The following is a 17,565-nucleotide window of genomic DNA, read 5'->3' as shown; positions in this document are numbered from 1 at the left end:
GTATTGGGAGTGTAATACGAGATGACGAGGGCAGGTTTATGCATGCTATGTGTCAACAGGTAGCTGGTTTATGGATGCCCAGAGAAGCAGAGGAAATAAGCCTTCGTGAATCCATGTCATGGACTAAACAAAAGGGGATAACTAAATGTATCTTCGAAACTGATTCAAAGCTTCTTGCGGATGCGTGTAATGGAGCTGGGGGAAGATCTTATTTTCATAGTATTGTTAGTGATTGTGTTGAGTTGTTAAAGCACTTTGATAGTGTGCTACTACGATTTGTGCATAGGTCTGCGAATGTAGTGGCTCATTCATTAGCAAGAGCCTCTCATTCTATGTCAGACTTCAAGGAATGGAGTGCTAGTGCTCCTGATTTCCTTTTGGATGTTATTACTACTGATTTGAATTAATGCAAGTACTTTCTTTTCAAAAAAAAAACTTATGGTGACCGCCTTTCTCAAAGGCGAAATATAAGTTGAAACATAGAATATATTGTACAACAAAACTGCTAAAAAATTTCATCCGCCAAAATAGGTTTTACTCATGCATATTTAACACCTTGAATCTTTGCACTAACAAATTGTACTATACCCTAGATTGCGAAGGGTGAACCCGGCCTAGAAAGTTGGCACTTCACATCAATGACATTCAACATTCTGAATTCTGCACTAAACTTATAGTGACTTTAGGTTATAAACAATTAACTGAGACAATGTTACTACAATTCAACACTTAAGGCCATTCAATTCAAGAAAAAATAGTATACCAACCAAGAAATACGAGGATTACCCATCTTGAATTGTTGGGATTTATTAACTTCGTTTTTAAAACCCAAATTCAAATCCTTCACTATAGTTGTATTCATCACAGGAACATCTACAAAACACAACATGATCATCATTATAAAAAAATGGACACCGTCACAGGAACATCTGGGAAAAAAACAACACGATCATCACCATAAAAAGAATGGACACCACATGTTTGATAAAATGGCTCCACATGTTTGATAAAATGGCTAGCTGAACTGACAAAAGATGAATGCAAAACAACCAAATGAAGTAGGATCCATTTTAAGAACAAATATGCGCATAGCACTGCCGAGTTCCAAACGGTATTAGAGAGAGAAGGGTTTCTTGGGACGTCGGAGAGAATGGGATCATCAAGGAGTGCTGCGAGAGTTGAATTGAGCTTGGCCCTCAATGATGATATTGATATATTCATTCCAAGGGGTGGACGCTGCAGATTTGCTTCTTCCAAAGTTACATAATCTGTTAGCCCTTCCTTTTTTTTCCTTTTCTTTTTTATTGGGTTAGTCTACAGCCACGAGTGGCAATGCCGGAGGCTAAAGGTAGGAAGGATTGGCTTGTTCTTTGAGTAATATCTGAATCGCAATTAAATATTTTCAGTTTTAAAAGCGTGGTTGGACTTTTAACAATTCTGTTTCGGTTAGAAATTCGGATGAAACAAAAAAAGGAAAATAGATTATAATTTTTAAATAAATATCACCTAATTAAAAGGTTATTTTCAAGTTCTAGAGTATAAATAATTAATGACACTACAAAGTTTATTCTTAGAATACAAAGTTCCTTCTCATATTATACTGATATGTATAAAAAATACATCCTAAAAACACATTAAATGTCACATTAGTTACACTTGGGCTTCTTGTCTAAATCCAGTACAGACCTGTCTAGTCCGAGATTGTAGCTGACTCAAGAAGGCTCATGTAGTCAAGGTCCACCAGCAGAGGTCGTCGAGGTCCACGAACATAAGTTGTTCGCGAACTAGGCCCAATACAACTGTAAGAGCAGAGACATGTGTCATAAACGGACTCGGATGTGTGTTAATGCAACACGGGAAGTTAATAGCATATGCGTGAAGGAAACTAAAGCCGCATGAACAGAAGTATCCCACGCATGATTTGGAATTGGCAGCAATTGTGTTTTCCCTTAAGATTTGGAGGCACTATTTGTACGGGGAAAAGTGTGAGATCTATACAGATCATAAGAGTTTAAAATATATTTTCACTCAGAAGGAGTTGAATATGAGACAAATAAGATGGTTAGAATTGATCAAAGTTTACGACTGTGCAATAAATTATCACCCTGGAAAGGCGAATGTGGTAGCAGACGCTTTAAGTCGCAAGGAAAGATTGAATATGTTAACTTCGTCGGAGGAATTGATTAAGGATTTTGAAAAGATTGAAATAGAGGTGCAGACTCCAGAATTTGGAGGTGAAGCAATATATGCTATGTCATTTCAACCTGAAATTTTGGAAAAGATTAGATGTTGTCAAGAGCAAGTGATGAATCGTGAAAAGGATAAGTTGTCAGGTGAAGAAATCAAAGCTCAAAAGGATGAAAGAGGAATATACCGTGTTAACTCACGTATTTGGATACCTAACGTTATGGAGCTAAAGCATGAAATTTTGCAAGAGGCGCATAACTCAAGATTTTTAATTTACCCTGGAAGTACAAAAATGTACAAAGATTTAAAAGAAAGTTATTAATGTCCAAACATGAAAAAGGAAATTGTGGAATGGGTAAGTAAGTGTTATACGTGTCAAAGAGTAAAAGCGGAACATCGGAGACCATATGGATTGCTTCAACCACTGGACATACCAGAATGGGAATGGGAACATATCGCAATAGATTTCATGGTAGGATTACCCAAGACCAAGTCTAATCATGATGCAATTTGGGTAGTAATCGATCGATTGACAAAATCAGCGCATATCTTGCCGATAAATGAAATGTTTTTATTAGAAAAGTTGGAAAAACTGTATTTGGATGAGATTATGATGCATCACGGAGTTCCAGTATCTATCGTGTCTGATAGAGACCCGAGGTTTAACTCGAGATTTTGGTGACAATTTCATGATCATTTGGGAATTAAGCTGAAAATGAGTACGGCGTACCATCCGCAAACTGACGGACAAAGTGAAAGGACAATTCAAACGATCGAGTATATGTTGTGAACCTATGCAATAGATTTCAAAGGAAATTGGGACGATCATTTGCCATTGATTGAGTTTTCCTACAACAACAGTTATCACGCAAGTATCGGCATGCCGCCTTATGAAGCGTTGTATGGAAGAAAGTATAGATCCCCTACATATTGGGATGAAATTGGTGAGGGCAAGTTCATTGGCCCGGAGCTGGTTCAACAAACAAAAGAAAAGGTGGAAATGATTCGAAAAAGATTAATTGCTGCTCAAGATCGACAAACGAAGTATGCGAATCGAGAACGAAAAGATGTGCAATTCGAACCTGGAGATAAAGTCTTGTTAAAGATATCTCCTTGGAAAGGTATAACCAGATTTGGAAAGAAAGGGAAGTTGAGTCCTAGGTATATTGGACCATTCGAAGTACTGCGACAAGTTGGAATGGTGGCTTATGAATTAGCGCTACCTCCGCAAATGAAACATCTTCACAATGTATTTCATGTATCTCTTCTAAAGAAGTATAATGTTGATGCGAGCCATGTGATCGAATTGGAACCAGTGGAAATCCAACCAGATTTGTCTTATATGGAACAACCAGTTCGAATCCTAGATCAGAAAGAGAGGACGCTTAGAAATAAAGTTATACCTCTAGTTAGAGTGTTGTGGAGAAATCCAATAGTGGGAGAATCAACTTGGGAATTAGTAAGCGAAATGCAAGAAAAGTATCCCCATCTATTTGCTTAGACTAGATTATGGGGACAGAATCCCTTTAAGGGGGGTAGATTGTAACGACTGGAAATTTCGTGACGTAATTAAGTGAATAAAGTATGATTTTATGGTATAATTATAAATTATATTATTAAGTGATGGTTAATTGTCTTTATTGTATATTAGTATCTGGGAGCGTAGATAGATGTGTTCCAATTTAAAGAGTCAGCTTAGGGGTTAAGCTCTGTTGTCGGGCTATCAGGTAGAACGGAACCCGTCTTAAAAAATGGATTAAAATGTTTAAATGTGAAATGTGTGTGTTTATGTGAAATGGAATGTTTAAGTAACTATTGCGTTCTAGTGACGTATCGGTTGGTATTGTGAAGCGTAATTGAAACGCTAAGCGTCGGGCTGTCAGACAGAACGTGACCCGGTACGCGAAAAGAGGAATAATGATAAAAAGGGAAATTTTATGATCAGACATGAGTTGTGATGTGTGAATATATGTGCTTGCTTGTCTGTATGCATGATTACGTGATCTGTTAATTTTTTTAAACGGATTTAAGGGAATTATTCTATTTAAAAGAAGGTTTATTGAACCTTTATGCATTTTTATAAAATTATTCGTGAATGGTCAAGTCATGAAATTTGTTTTGTCATCTTCAAAATAGTCCTAGAGACTTTCTAAAAATGATTGGCAGATTTATTTCGTGATCGTTGCATTTTAAAATTATTTTATGGAGTTAAAATGCTATTTTCAGCGTAATTTTGTAAAATCCGTATCTAATCGACCGTTCGCTCAAAAATTATTCTGAAGATATGGCTGAAAAGCTAATTTCGAGATCTACATTTTAAAAATTTTATTCTTTGCATTCCCATCTTTTTCGAGAGGGTTGTTCATTTATCAAAATTATTTTTAGAAATTGGAATTAAGGAATAAAGGGAAAATCCTAAAAGCTAATGGGTAAAAGATCTTTATACCCTTGGCTACTCACTATATATAACCTCACTCCCCTCCCCTTTTTCTTTTTCTTCACCCGGTTCACTCTCTTTTTCTCTCATCTCTCTCTCGGCTTTCTCTTTTCTCTCTCTCTCTCTCTCTATTCGGAGCGTGAGGGCATTCAGGCTATGAAAGGGAAAGGTATACTAGGTGGCAGTAGTTCAACCTTAATGAAACAGGAAAGAGAATTCAGGAAAGTAACTCTATTTACTTGTGTAAATGGTTATAAAGAGGATATTGTTCATGCCATGTAGAGTATTGAACTTTTATAGTAATGTGTTAGGTCACACAACACTGTAGAAGGGAATTGAATACAGTGTTACTACAATCAAATCGATTTTGAACACAAGTAACAGTAAACAGATATATTCAATATGATAAACTCTGTTACAATGAAACTGTTCTCTCTCAGTGATGAATAAATATCACTAAGAGCTGCTAGGTTACATTGTATAATCTTCTCGATAATGATAACACATATAGTGTTAACCCTAAGTCTGTGTTTATGTAGTACACAGTTACAAGATAACTTCTAATTGATATGGAATATAATTCTGTCTCTTAAAATATATCAATCAGATATCTTCTACAAGTCTTCCAGTCTTCTAACTCTTTCCATGCATATCTTCTTTTGTTTAAGTCTCGATCTTCTACTGTAAATCAGCTTCCTTCCTTATATAAAAGTCTTCCCGCACTTAAGTTCTGATATGACCTTAAGTTCTGATATTAAGTTATGACTTCCAGTAAGTCCTGATTACAGTAAGTCCTGATATGTCCTGTTTGTTAAGATCTGAAAATTAAACATGAATCATATTAGACATGACATCTCAAATATATCTAACAATCTCCCCCAACTTGTAAATTATGCAAAATATACAAGTTAATAGATTTGACGATGTCAAAAACATTTAAGTACAAATGCAATAAGAGTTTTAACTAGATAACTAACTACAACTTACAGTCCTTGTAGCTTTTACCAATCTCACTGAGTCAATCTGAATCCATAATGATTCTTGACAAAGCTTGATATCAACTTTTCTTCTTTAATCCTAGGGACTTGAGAGAGTGTAGTTCTTACTTGCTTCATCTCTTCATTCTGACTTTCAATCTGGTAGATTGTAGTCCTTAAAGCAGAGATATGGTTTCTTTCTAAACCATCATTCAGTCTTATTACCCTAGGATGAGAAGAATCTTCATTGTAGCACAGACATTTCTTATTCAGTAAGACTTCAAGCTTAGCAGAATTCTTCTTCATTGGAGTTTCACTTCCATCATTTTCAATAATATTAGGAATGAATTCTGTAATTCTTGAACCATAAATTCTTGCTTTATCTCTGATGGTATTCAATATGAAATTTGACCATCTCCTGGTAATATTAGACTTTACCTCTAAAAGGTAATGAAAGAATTGAAGTTCTTTCAGTGACTTGTTCAGCACATCTGATTCTGACATCTGATATGTCCTTCCATCTTCAAGAAATAGAATCAGATTTTCCTTGACATTGTGCTTGTCATGAGTATCCAGTACCACTTGAACAGAGATAACCTTACTAAGATGTTTCTGTATAACATCTTCAAGCGGTCTGTCAGTCAATAAAAATGGATCTCTAGTAGCAACTTCAACTCCTGTTTTAATCTTAGCTTCATCAGAACCTAGTCCAGCCCTGTCTCTTGGTTCTCTAGCATTTAACCCAATAGTCATGAAAGTAGACAGTAATTGACTTTTCTTTGGATCTGATGGTTTGACATTTTTCCATAGAAGTTTCTTTTTATCAGCTACTTCCATTTTGTCTAAATCAACTTGAGCACTGTCAGAGGTTGACTTGATGACTTTATCAGAACTTGTTGTTTCAGTTATAGCTTGTTGTTCTTGACTCTGAACAACTTGAGCCTTGTCAGAGGTTGTCTTGAATTCTTCAGAAATCTTCTTTCTTTTCATATTTTGAACATCTTTATCTTCAGCAAGATTATCATCAGTAACTTGAACCATTTTGCACACTGGCTTTATCAGAATTTGAGGAATTTTCATCTCCAGCGGCTTGGTTGGTTCATCAACTTTTCCTTTCCCTTTGTCTTTGGGATCAATCTCAGATTGTGATCTTGTTTTGGGCTTTGAGGCCTCAGTATTTGACTTCTCCTTGATCACAATGCCTTTTTCCTTAGGCCTTGGAGGTTTCTTTGCAACAGAAGCTTTTGGCTTTAGATTTTTCTTTTCAGCTTTAAATCTAGCTTCTTCCTCCTTGAGATTTTCAAAATCCATTCCTGGATTATGCTTCAGAAATAATCTTCTAGAAATTTCCTCATCAAGTGTCTAAATCTTGGGATCCTTGTAGTAGACAGTAGTCTGCTTTCCCTTGAGCTTCAGAGTTTGCATGAACTTTTGAGAATCTTGACTTCCACCTTGTATCAGAACATCAGGTTTTGTCAGACTTTGCTCATCAGAACTTGATATCAAATTTTGAGTATCAGTACTTGCTATCTGATTTTGAGTTTGAGCAGCTTCAGAACTTGTCTTCTTCTGAATAGAAGATTTGCTTGCATCAGTAATTAGTGTAATAACCCCAATTTTTGGAATTTTTGAAACCCTTATGAATAGTGTTTTGCTGATTATGCTGAATAAGAAAACTTTTCATGCCACACTATATAGGGGTTCTTTTATTGATCTTCTGGGATATTATTAGTACTCTATGTGGTATATAAGTGTATGTAAAGATCGTCAGAATCCAAATCCGAACACTTTGATTTTTCCCGAAAATCCACCAGATAACGAAAGAATTGAGTATAAGGTAACATGATTAAAAGGATTTAAATTCAAGGATTATAAGAGAGGATCATAAAAGGAATATAATGTATTGAGAAAGGTTAAGGAAACCCAACGGGTATGATCCCTCAAACGATAAACGAAAACGAAAGTTAAGCGAACCGTATAACAGATCAGCGGTCATTAGCCAAGTAATTAGAAGCTAATCAAAGAGGTTAGTGAGGATGATGTCATCAAACCAATAAGAAGAGGACAAGTGTGGGAGGATGACATAACATGATGACCTAGCATGACCAAAGAGAAGTGTGTTGTTGGTTGATTAAGAACCACACAAAATTCACCATAGTTAAAAGTAATAAATCAAAACAAAAGCAAGCAACCAAGCAAAACAAATCACAAAATCACAAAATCACAAAAACACAAAGTTGACTTCATTTTCTTCAAGAAAGCTCTCGACCTTTCTCTTTTTTTCAAGAAGAAAAATCCAAAATCCAAGATCCAAGCCTTGTTAATTAGTGAGGTAATTATCTAATACTCCTTATGCATAGATATAGCTATCCTATAAGTTTGAGCTTCAAATTCATTCACAATCTCTTCCTAAAATTCATGGAAGAAGAGGGTGAATAGTTTTTTTCAAGAACTTAAATTTTTTTTCTTGAGTTTTTGTTTAGATTAAGCTTGGATAAGGACTTTCAAGGGTGATTCCAAGCTAATTAGTTACTCCTACTCACAAGGAAGGTATAATCTCTTAACCTAGCTTTGTTATTGAATGTTAAGAGCTTAGCATGAGTATTATAGTTCATAAGAGGCTTGATTGTTGTGTATGTAGAGATTAGTTGGTTTTGTGATGTTTTTGGAGTTGTAAATCTTGGTTATTAGTTAAAGAACTTAAGAATAGTTTTAGTTCATGTTTGAGATTAATATAAATTGGAAAAACTTGAGGTGTTGGGGCTGTTGTAGTGAGGTATGGATGGAGTTTGGTTGTATGGTTGAATTGAGGTTGGTTTGTGGTTGATTTGGAGTAGAATAAAAATTGGTAATCGCGTAAACATAGCCGTCGTAATGTCTGATTTACTTTAGACTGTTTTTGCTCTTAACATCAGGACCCGAGAACTCACTGTTAGGTTTTGACCATTGCCATGATTAGATAGTTCATGTTACGAGCTTCGTTTTGATATGTGGTTCGTTTGAATCCGATATACGGTTTAGGAGAAACGACTGTTTTAAGTAACGGCGTTTCGCGAACGAACCATTACCACTCGCCTTACTTTGAAACATAGGTTAAAGACCTTAAAAGACTAATTGGAGTATGAAACATTTATGTGAAGTGTATTATGCAGTTGGTAAGGCACTCGCAAAAGAATCGCCTTAAAACCCTTAATGGTTAATTTATTAAAAATGGTGGAGCCGAGGGTACTCGAGCGACTTAAGTGAATCGTTAAGCGCTAAAGCGAACATTAGGGTCTAATTGGTTAAAGTATAGATTTATAAGCGACTTTGGTTTAATTCCAACTTATATGTTGTTTATAGGTTACCAGACTCGTCCCAAGCCATTTATCACCCCCAGTCGCTCAAGCAAGTTTTCTACCCGTTGTTGTGATGTATACATATGTATATGCATTATCTTGTGATAGATGCATGGTGGTTAATTAGCAAATCTTGTGATATATTGGAGCATGTGATATGGTATATATGCATGTCTGTTTCGTAATCTTGATATATATTGTTGATTTAATTGCTTATAAGTTGCATAATACCTATGCTAGAGATAAGCAGTAGTTGCGTATACCTTTAGTATAGGGGACCCAAAGGTGAACATTTTTCTAAAACCGGGAGTCGATGTTCCCGAGTATATTATATATATTTATATATATATAGATATAGTTTTCAAAACTATGAATCGAATAAGGTTTATTCGATAACTTTATTTTATTAATGAATATTATTTTGAATATTCATTCGAGGGCTTATGACTCCGTTTATTTTATTAATGAATATTATTTTGAATATTCATTCGAGGGCTTATGACTCTGTTTATTTTATTAATGAATATTATTTTGAATATTCATTCGAGGACTTATGACTCCGATTATTTACTAATTAATATTCTTTACTTTATTAAAGAATAATGTGTCGATAATCAAACTCACTTTTGATTATTCAAATAAAGATATTACTTTCGTATAAGTATATCTTTGGTTATTTAATATTCATTTCAAGTATAAGTTTTACAACTTCTACTTCAATTATTTTTATAAAGATTATTCTTTATGGGAATATTATTTAAATAATAATATTCAGATATTTTCTAATATATTGGGACTGATTTATTTTATTAAATCAGCATCACTCCAAACATTCTTAAAAATGTTTTCGAGTCTTCAAAATGATTTTAAAGGTTTGGGCGGATCCCAAAACTCATTTTTATATTTAAGATTCTTCTTTCGAAGGGGATTTAAATACTCGCTCAAAACCTGAGGGATCCGGCTCTGTGGTGTATTTTATATTCGCAACAAGGTTGCTATTCTGATAAAAGAGTTTTTGATTACTTACCCAACACTCGGGAAGTAAAATTCTTGGAACAAGTTAATCCATTAACAGGCATCGCCTGGGAAATATCGGTGAGTTTTCCTTTCCAACTAGATACGACTTCTTGGTGGAGCCGTATCAACAAGTTTCTACTTGGGGAAAGGGGGGACGAGCTTTACGTTTCAGAGTCATGGATTTCATCTGAACTAGGAGTGGCGTAAGTGGTCGAGTGGCGCCGGCCCAGCCTTATTATATTGGCCCAAATGGCCTGGAAGTTCCGCTAAGACGGTCCATTCCTTAGGAGTCCAGGGTTCGGTTGACAAGTAAATCCGACTGTTCTCCTCTACATGTAGAAAATGGTGGGGTTGCACTACTACGACTGATCATCGTAAGTGGTCTTCCTGGCGCGGCAAAGTCCCGTAATGAGTTCATCATCCAATTGGATATTTCTGCAACACTACCCAGAGCACTTCGATAGAAAGGCTACGGTTGGGCTATTGTTGACTGTTGGTAGGGTCGAGTTTTCAAATTGATGTTTGCATCAAATGAAGTATCTCGTAACTTCATTTTATTTTGATGATATTTTAAAGATTGATTCTATACAAGTTTTTTCTTGTAGCTTAATCTATGGGATGAACTATTTATACATTGAACGGTGGTAGTTCAAGTAGTATTCGGAAAAGATATAAGTATATTGGAGTATCTTGTAACTTCATCTTTTAAATTTATATCTAGTAAATGATTATCTTGTGCATGACAAAGATTTTCAGAAAAATGTTGGGACAAGGTTAGATATATGAGATCACCTTGCAACGATATTTTTATACAGTTATAAACTGGAACTCTGTGTATATTATACATGTCAGAGGATTTCAAAGATTGTAAATAGTATATATGTATATATATACTGAATATTTTGCGACTTGGTCGCTTTAAGATATCAGCTTGGTTCATTTCTTCTTGACCAAGACTTTTATGAGTACTATGAGAATGCTCATATATTGTTAATTATTATACATATTATTTCGGTGGGCTTGTTGCTCACCCTTACTTTCTTCTTTCATAACACAACAACAGATAGAAAAGATGAACATGACCAAGCTTCCAATTCGCAAGCGGTTAGGAAACGTTCCGCAGTTTTCTGGAAGCGTTGATGTCGCTGTAGCTGAGGTAGAAATTTTCAATAGGCTAGACTTTCAACTTCTGATGTATTATACTTATGTATCTATATGAATTGTAATAATGGCAAAGAAATATAAATTTATTCAGAAACCCTTTTTAGGTATAACGGTTTATAATTGTGGAATAAAATGACTTGTGTTATTTTTGGTATTCATCTCTGAGACTATAACTTGTGGTGTGTGTGTGTGTGTATTGTGGGGTCACAGTACTCAGTAGTTGGTTGACTGTTAAGATTAAGTATTGATAAGGGAAATGGAACTCGTGACAACCCGAATCCCCGACCCCGGATTTGGGGGTGTTACAATTAGTTTCCTTGAAGAAACCTTGTTGCTCTGCTCTTTTCCTTTAACTTGACCTCTACCCTTGCTAGGGTTTCCCTGGTCATCAGCTTCATCATCTTTCTTCTTCAGTATTTGATCATTAGAGCATTTGGACTTAACTATCTTCTCCCCTTTTTGGCATCATCTGATAGTAGGAGTGAGAGAAGAAGTTCAACTGAAGATTGAATATCATTCAATTGAGCCTGTTGAGAAGCTTGATTAGCTAGGACCTCAGAGATTTGGGCCTGTTGCTTCTCTTGAATTTTCTCAATTGTTTCTACCTTTTCAGAAATAGGTCTAATAAACCTCTTTTTATCAAGCTTGGTCTCCATATCTAGATTTTCAGCTTTTTCAAGAAGCTTATCAACCTTTTCTTGAGTTTGTGAGTGTAGACCTTGAAGGTTCTTGGTAGATAGAGCAGTGATCTTGAGCTGTGTCTTGACATCAGAATTTATCACAAGCTCATCAGCTTTAGCAATGTGCTCTGTCAGAACTTTAGAGCTTGGAATGAAATCAGTTTCATTCCACTTCTTGGTCCACTCTACTCCCCTATGAGTTTCATCCCAAGGTACAGGAGCATCCTGTTCAACAAATTTCTAGACCAATGCTTCTTTTTCAAGCACAGGAGCTGGAGTATGTACTGAGATACTATCTCCAGAACTTGATGAAGACTCATTATCATATGATAACACAACAATGTGTGAGGCTATAGAAGTTTCTGCCTTATCTTCATCTAAATTCTGATCTTTAGGTTCTTGATCCAAAATTGGTGTAGATGGTATATCAGCATCAACATTTAAGATTGGAGAATTAGTTGGAGATGTCTGAGCTGCTGTAGGTGGAACTTCCAGATAAAGAACATTTGGTATATTCAGATTGTGAATATCTATTTCAGAATTTGTAGCTTATTCTTCAGCATCATCTGTAGCTTTAATAGGAGAGATAGGAGGTGTTGGCACAGTATCTTGAGCTTGAGTATGGGATGGCAGAGCTTTAATTTCAACAGGTTCTGATGAGATCAGAGATTCCTGATCCCCTTCCTCAGCTTCAGTTGTATCCTCAGATGTAGGCTTAGTATTATACCTCTTTGCCCTCATTTTCTTCAATCTCCTTGCCAATGAAGGAGTTGCTTTAGCAGCATCAGAACTTATAGTTCTCTTTCATTTCAAGGAATCAGAATCTTGAGCTGCAGTTTCTTTCTGAGAAGTGACATTCGCAGCTTCAACAGTCACAGGTTCTGATGCATGAACCTGTACTGACTCCTCTTCACTATCAGATTTATCCCTGAGAATCATTTTCCTTCTCTTTTGTGGAGGTTAAGGAGCAGACTTTGTCCTTTTTGGCCTCGAAGATGAAGGTCTGTTGATCTGTGCTGATGGATGAGGTTGTGATGATTGTGTTCGTTTGAAATATGTCCTGATGGTATGTTGTGGTTGTGGTTGAGAAGTGGTTGGTTGTGTAGTGGTTGGAGGTTCTGATGGAGGTTGGGATGGTTGTACATCAGGATATAGAACAGTGTATGTGGATGGGTCAGAGTTTACCAAAAACTGTTTGACAAATTGTGGAATTTAAAGGGGTCTCAAAACAGTTTTCTTATTATCAGCAGATAATATGTCAGTAAATGCTCTCTTAGCTAGCTTAAATGGTTCAATTAACCCACTAGCTAATTGGGGTGCATCAGAACAACAAGAACTATAAATAAGCTGACAAAATCTAGCAAAATATACAATGTTTCTATCTTCTGTCATCCTATCCCCAATAAAGCCTAAAACAGCATTTGCATAATCAAAATGAGTTTGATTTATGAGAGCATACCCCATTTGTTGACTGAGAATTGGGATTGCATCAAAATTTGAACACTTATTTGCAAAAGTCTTGGTGATACAGTCGAAGAAGAAACTCCATTCCCTCCTTATGTAGGGTCTCTTCAACTGTCCCAGCTTCGCCAGAGTCTTTTCATAGCCCAGATTGGCCATTAGCTGTTGAAGAACTGGCTCTTCAACTGTTGAATATGAGCAGTTCTCTGGCAGATGGAGTGTTTGTCGAACTGTGGCCAAGGTCACCACATGGGCATCCTCCCCTGTTATAAATACAATACTTGGGGACCCATTGACACCACCATCATCATACACACCTGACCTCCAGAACTCCAACACTTGAGTTCCTGAAAATGTGTCTGATTGGGTCAGTGGATAACCTATCTCAGAGTTAGCGAGAAAGTCCTGAACGAAATGAAGATCTGATGGGGCTTCACTCTTGCTAAGAATAGCCAAGTAATTGTCTTTTGGTGCCATTTCTGTAAGAAATAAGTGAGAAAATATATTATGCACAAGGTGTTTGATAAAAGTTCTGTATGAAAAAGCTTCAGAGAATATTAGAGAGCGAGAGAATAAGAGAGATTAAGAATAGAAAAGTAGGTAAAAGATTAGAAAATCTTTTAACTCCCATATATATACTCTCTCCACTCAACAGTCCTTTTTAGAAGTAAAACTGACACTTGTACACCTGTCAGCCAGTAAATAGTTAAAGCAGAGTTAGTGGGAACGAGAAATAAGCAATAATTAACGTGCACATGCAGTTTTTCAGGACAAGCGCGTTTATCACTAACCCAAATGATTATGACTGTTTTTATCTCACCTAATTATATTCTAATTAAATATGACCCTTTCAGTATTTACCACAAATAAGTCAAGTCAAGAATAATGCCACGTAAGCATCAGAGTTTCCATCAGAATTTAATGTCAGAACTTGACTATTATCATATTTTAACAATCATCTGAATATGGCTTATCAACTCAAAAAGTGAACGTTTGTATCTGTGATTCTTCATACAAATACTGACTTGTTTCTTCAGATTTTAATCATCAGAACTTCCATCAGAACTTGTCCTCAAAATTTATACAAATGACACTTAACTGTTTATCTGAAACAACTTGATCACCAGAGTAATTTTCATTATTCATATGGAGTGAGAGTGTGTGCATTTAGCAAAATATCAGATAAAGATTAAAGTCTGATATACTTCAGTACATCTTAGAAATAAGGCATAACTAAGAAAGGTGCTTAAAATCTATCATTAATAATGAAGTCTACTATAAGATAAATTTGTGCATGAGTCCACCTCGACTGTTTGTGCTCATTTTATGCATCTTTTAGAATTCTTTTTCACAGTGGCTTCTCAGTATAAATAAGTCACAACTGCTATCAGAATTTATGCTATTATCAGAGTATTTATCCAGTAATCAGAGAATGTGAAAAGTCACCAAGAAAAATTTATTTTCTTTTCTAATGCATATTACTTAATACCAGCAATGCACTTGGGTCTTCCCTTCCACATATGTACTCTAGATCTCAGAGGAGTACCTGACTTTAATTTCCTTTTCTTTTGATAAGTGAGGCTTACCAGCATTTAGTTCATCCTTAAGATTTACTGACATCAGAATTTGACAGATAAGAAGCAAGAATCTAGTTTGTGACTTAGTAATAAGATACAAAAAGTAAATTTGACTAAGCTCAAAATCAGGATTTGCTTGTGTTAATGAGTTTCCACATAAACAGCTAATTCAAACATGGGATTTCTAGTATGTTAAAGACTACTAGGTCAGCATCTAGCACAGTAATCCTCATTGGATTGAATAATCACAGAACATTCAAATCACTATCAGAGTATATAGATCCACATCAGATAATAATCAGCATTTAATATATTTCAATTTAAGCACATATTACATGAAGATAAGACAATATGTAAACACTGATCATAAGGTATGATGCATGAGAATAAAAACTAAGCAGATTTAGAGAAAGAACCTGAAACCATTCCAAGTTCATTTACCAGTCTTGTAAAAGTAGCTTCACATAGTGGTTTTGTGAAGATATCTGCTAGTTGTTGATCTGTTGGAACAAAATGTAATTCCATTGTACCTTCTATCACATGTTTCCTTATGAAATGGTACCTAATGCTGATGTGCTTTGTCATTGAGTGTTGAATTGGATTACCTATCATAGCAATAGCACTTTGATTATCACAGTAAATAGGTATTTTAGAAAATTTTAACCCATAATCCAGTAACTGATTCTTCATCCAAAGAATATGTGCACAACAGCTTCTTGCAACAATATATTATGCTTCTGCAGTTGATGTGGAAATTGATTTCTGTTTCTTGCTAAACCAAGAAACTAATCTGTTTTCAAGAAATTGGCAGCTTCCACTAGTGTTTTTCCTGTCTATTTTGCATCCTGTAAAATCTGCATCTGAGTAACCTATTAGCTTAAAATCTGATTCTCTAATATACCACAATCCTAGATCAGCTGTACCCTTGAGGTACTTGAAAATTCTTTTCACAACTATTAGATGAGGTTCTCTTGGATCAGCCTGAAATCTTGCACAAAGACAAGTAGCATACATGATATCAGGTCTACTTGCAGTTAAATAGAGTAAAGAGCCAATCATACCTTTGTAGTTAGTAATATCTACTGATGAACCAGTATCTTTATCTAACTTGGTTGCAGTGGCCATGGGAGTGGATGCAGTTGAACAGTCTTGCATTCCAAATTTCTTGAGTAAGTTTCTGGTGTACTTGGATTGACAGATAAAAGTACCTTCTTCATTTTGCTTGACTTGAAGTCCCAGAAAATAACTAAGTTCTCCCATCATACTCATTTGATATCTTGACTGCATTAGCTTTGCAAATCTTTCACAGAGCTTGGCATTTGTAGAACCATATATGATATCATCAACATATATCTGTACCAAAAGTAAGTCCTTTCCATGGTTGAGGTAGAACAGTGTTTTATCAATTGTACCTCTGTGAAATCCACTTTCCAGAAGGAATTGAGCTAAGGTCTCATACCATGCTTTTGGAGCTTGCTTAAGGCCATAAAGTGCTTTGTCAAGCCTGTAGACATGATTTAGAAATTTTGAATCTACACAGCCTGGAGGTTGTTCCACATAAACCTCTTCTTCCAATTCTCCATTGAGAAAAGCACTTTTCACATCCATTTGAAAGACTTTAAACTATTTGTGAGCTGCATAAGCCAAAAAGTTTCTTATTGCTTCTAATCTAGCAACTGGTACAAATGTTTTATCATAATCAATACCCTCCTGTTGAGAGTAGCCTTTAGCAACCAACCTTGCTTTATTCCTTGTAATTATGCCATCCCTGTCAGTTTTGTTGGGTCACACAACACTGTCGAAGGGGGTTGAATACAGTGTTACTACAATCAAAACAATTTTGAACACAGGTAACAGTAAATAGATATATTCGATATGATAAACTCGGTTACAATGGAACTGTTCTTTGGTCTTGGCACTAGGCTCCAAACTTTATCTCTTTCAACTTTATTTAACTCTTCCTGTATTGCTTGCACCCAATCAGCATCTTGAAGAGCTTCTTCCACTTTCTTTGGTTCAGTCTGAGATAGAAAAGAATGATAGAGACATTCATTTGATATTGCAGTTCTAGTTCTGACACCTGCTTCAGGATCTCCAATTATTACGCCTGGTGTATGTGATTTGGTCCACTTTATTGTAGATGGAAGTTGTTCTCTAGAACTTGATCCTCCCCCATGATCCATGCTGTCTCCATCAGCATTTTCTGATGCTCCCCCTGTAGTTATGCTCTCTGAAACTTCAGAATTTGAATTGGATCCATCAGGATTAGAAGAATCAGAGTTTCCAGAATTATCAGAATTTGGCTCATCAGAACTTGATGAATCAGAACTTGAAGAGCCAGTGACAGGTTCTGATGCTTCTTGAGAGTCTTGAGTTATGGTAGGATCTTCAGCTTGCTCCCCCTGGACAGGTGCATTTTCCTTTGAATTTGTTACCACAGTTTCAATGACATCAGAACTTAACCCGTCAGAACTTACAGGATCAGAGTTTAAGTCATCAGAATTTACAAAATCAGAATTTAAATCTTCATTTTCAAATCTCAGCTGATCATGGTTATTGAAATCTTCAAGTCCAGTAATCTTCTTATCATCAAAAGATACATTCATAGATTCCATGACAACCCTTGTTCTTAAATTGTAGACTCTAAAGGCTTTTGTGGAAAGTGGATATTCAACAAAAATTCCTTCATCAGCTTTTAGATCAAATTTTGACAGCTGTTCAGGATGA

This window comes from Apium graveolens, chromosome 9 (assembly GCF_009905375.1).
Source record: "Apium graveolens cultivar Ventura chromosome 9, ASM990537v1, whole genome shotgun sequence".
NCBI classification, from domain to species: domain Eukaryota; kingdom Viridiplantae; phylum Streptophyta; class Magnoliopsida; order Apiales; family Apiaceae; genus Apium; species Apium graveolens.
Note: the sequence above shows the minus strand (reverse complement) of the source record.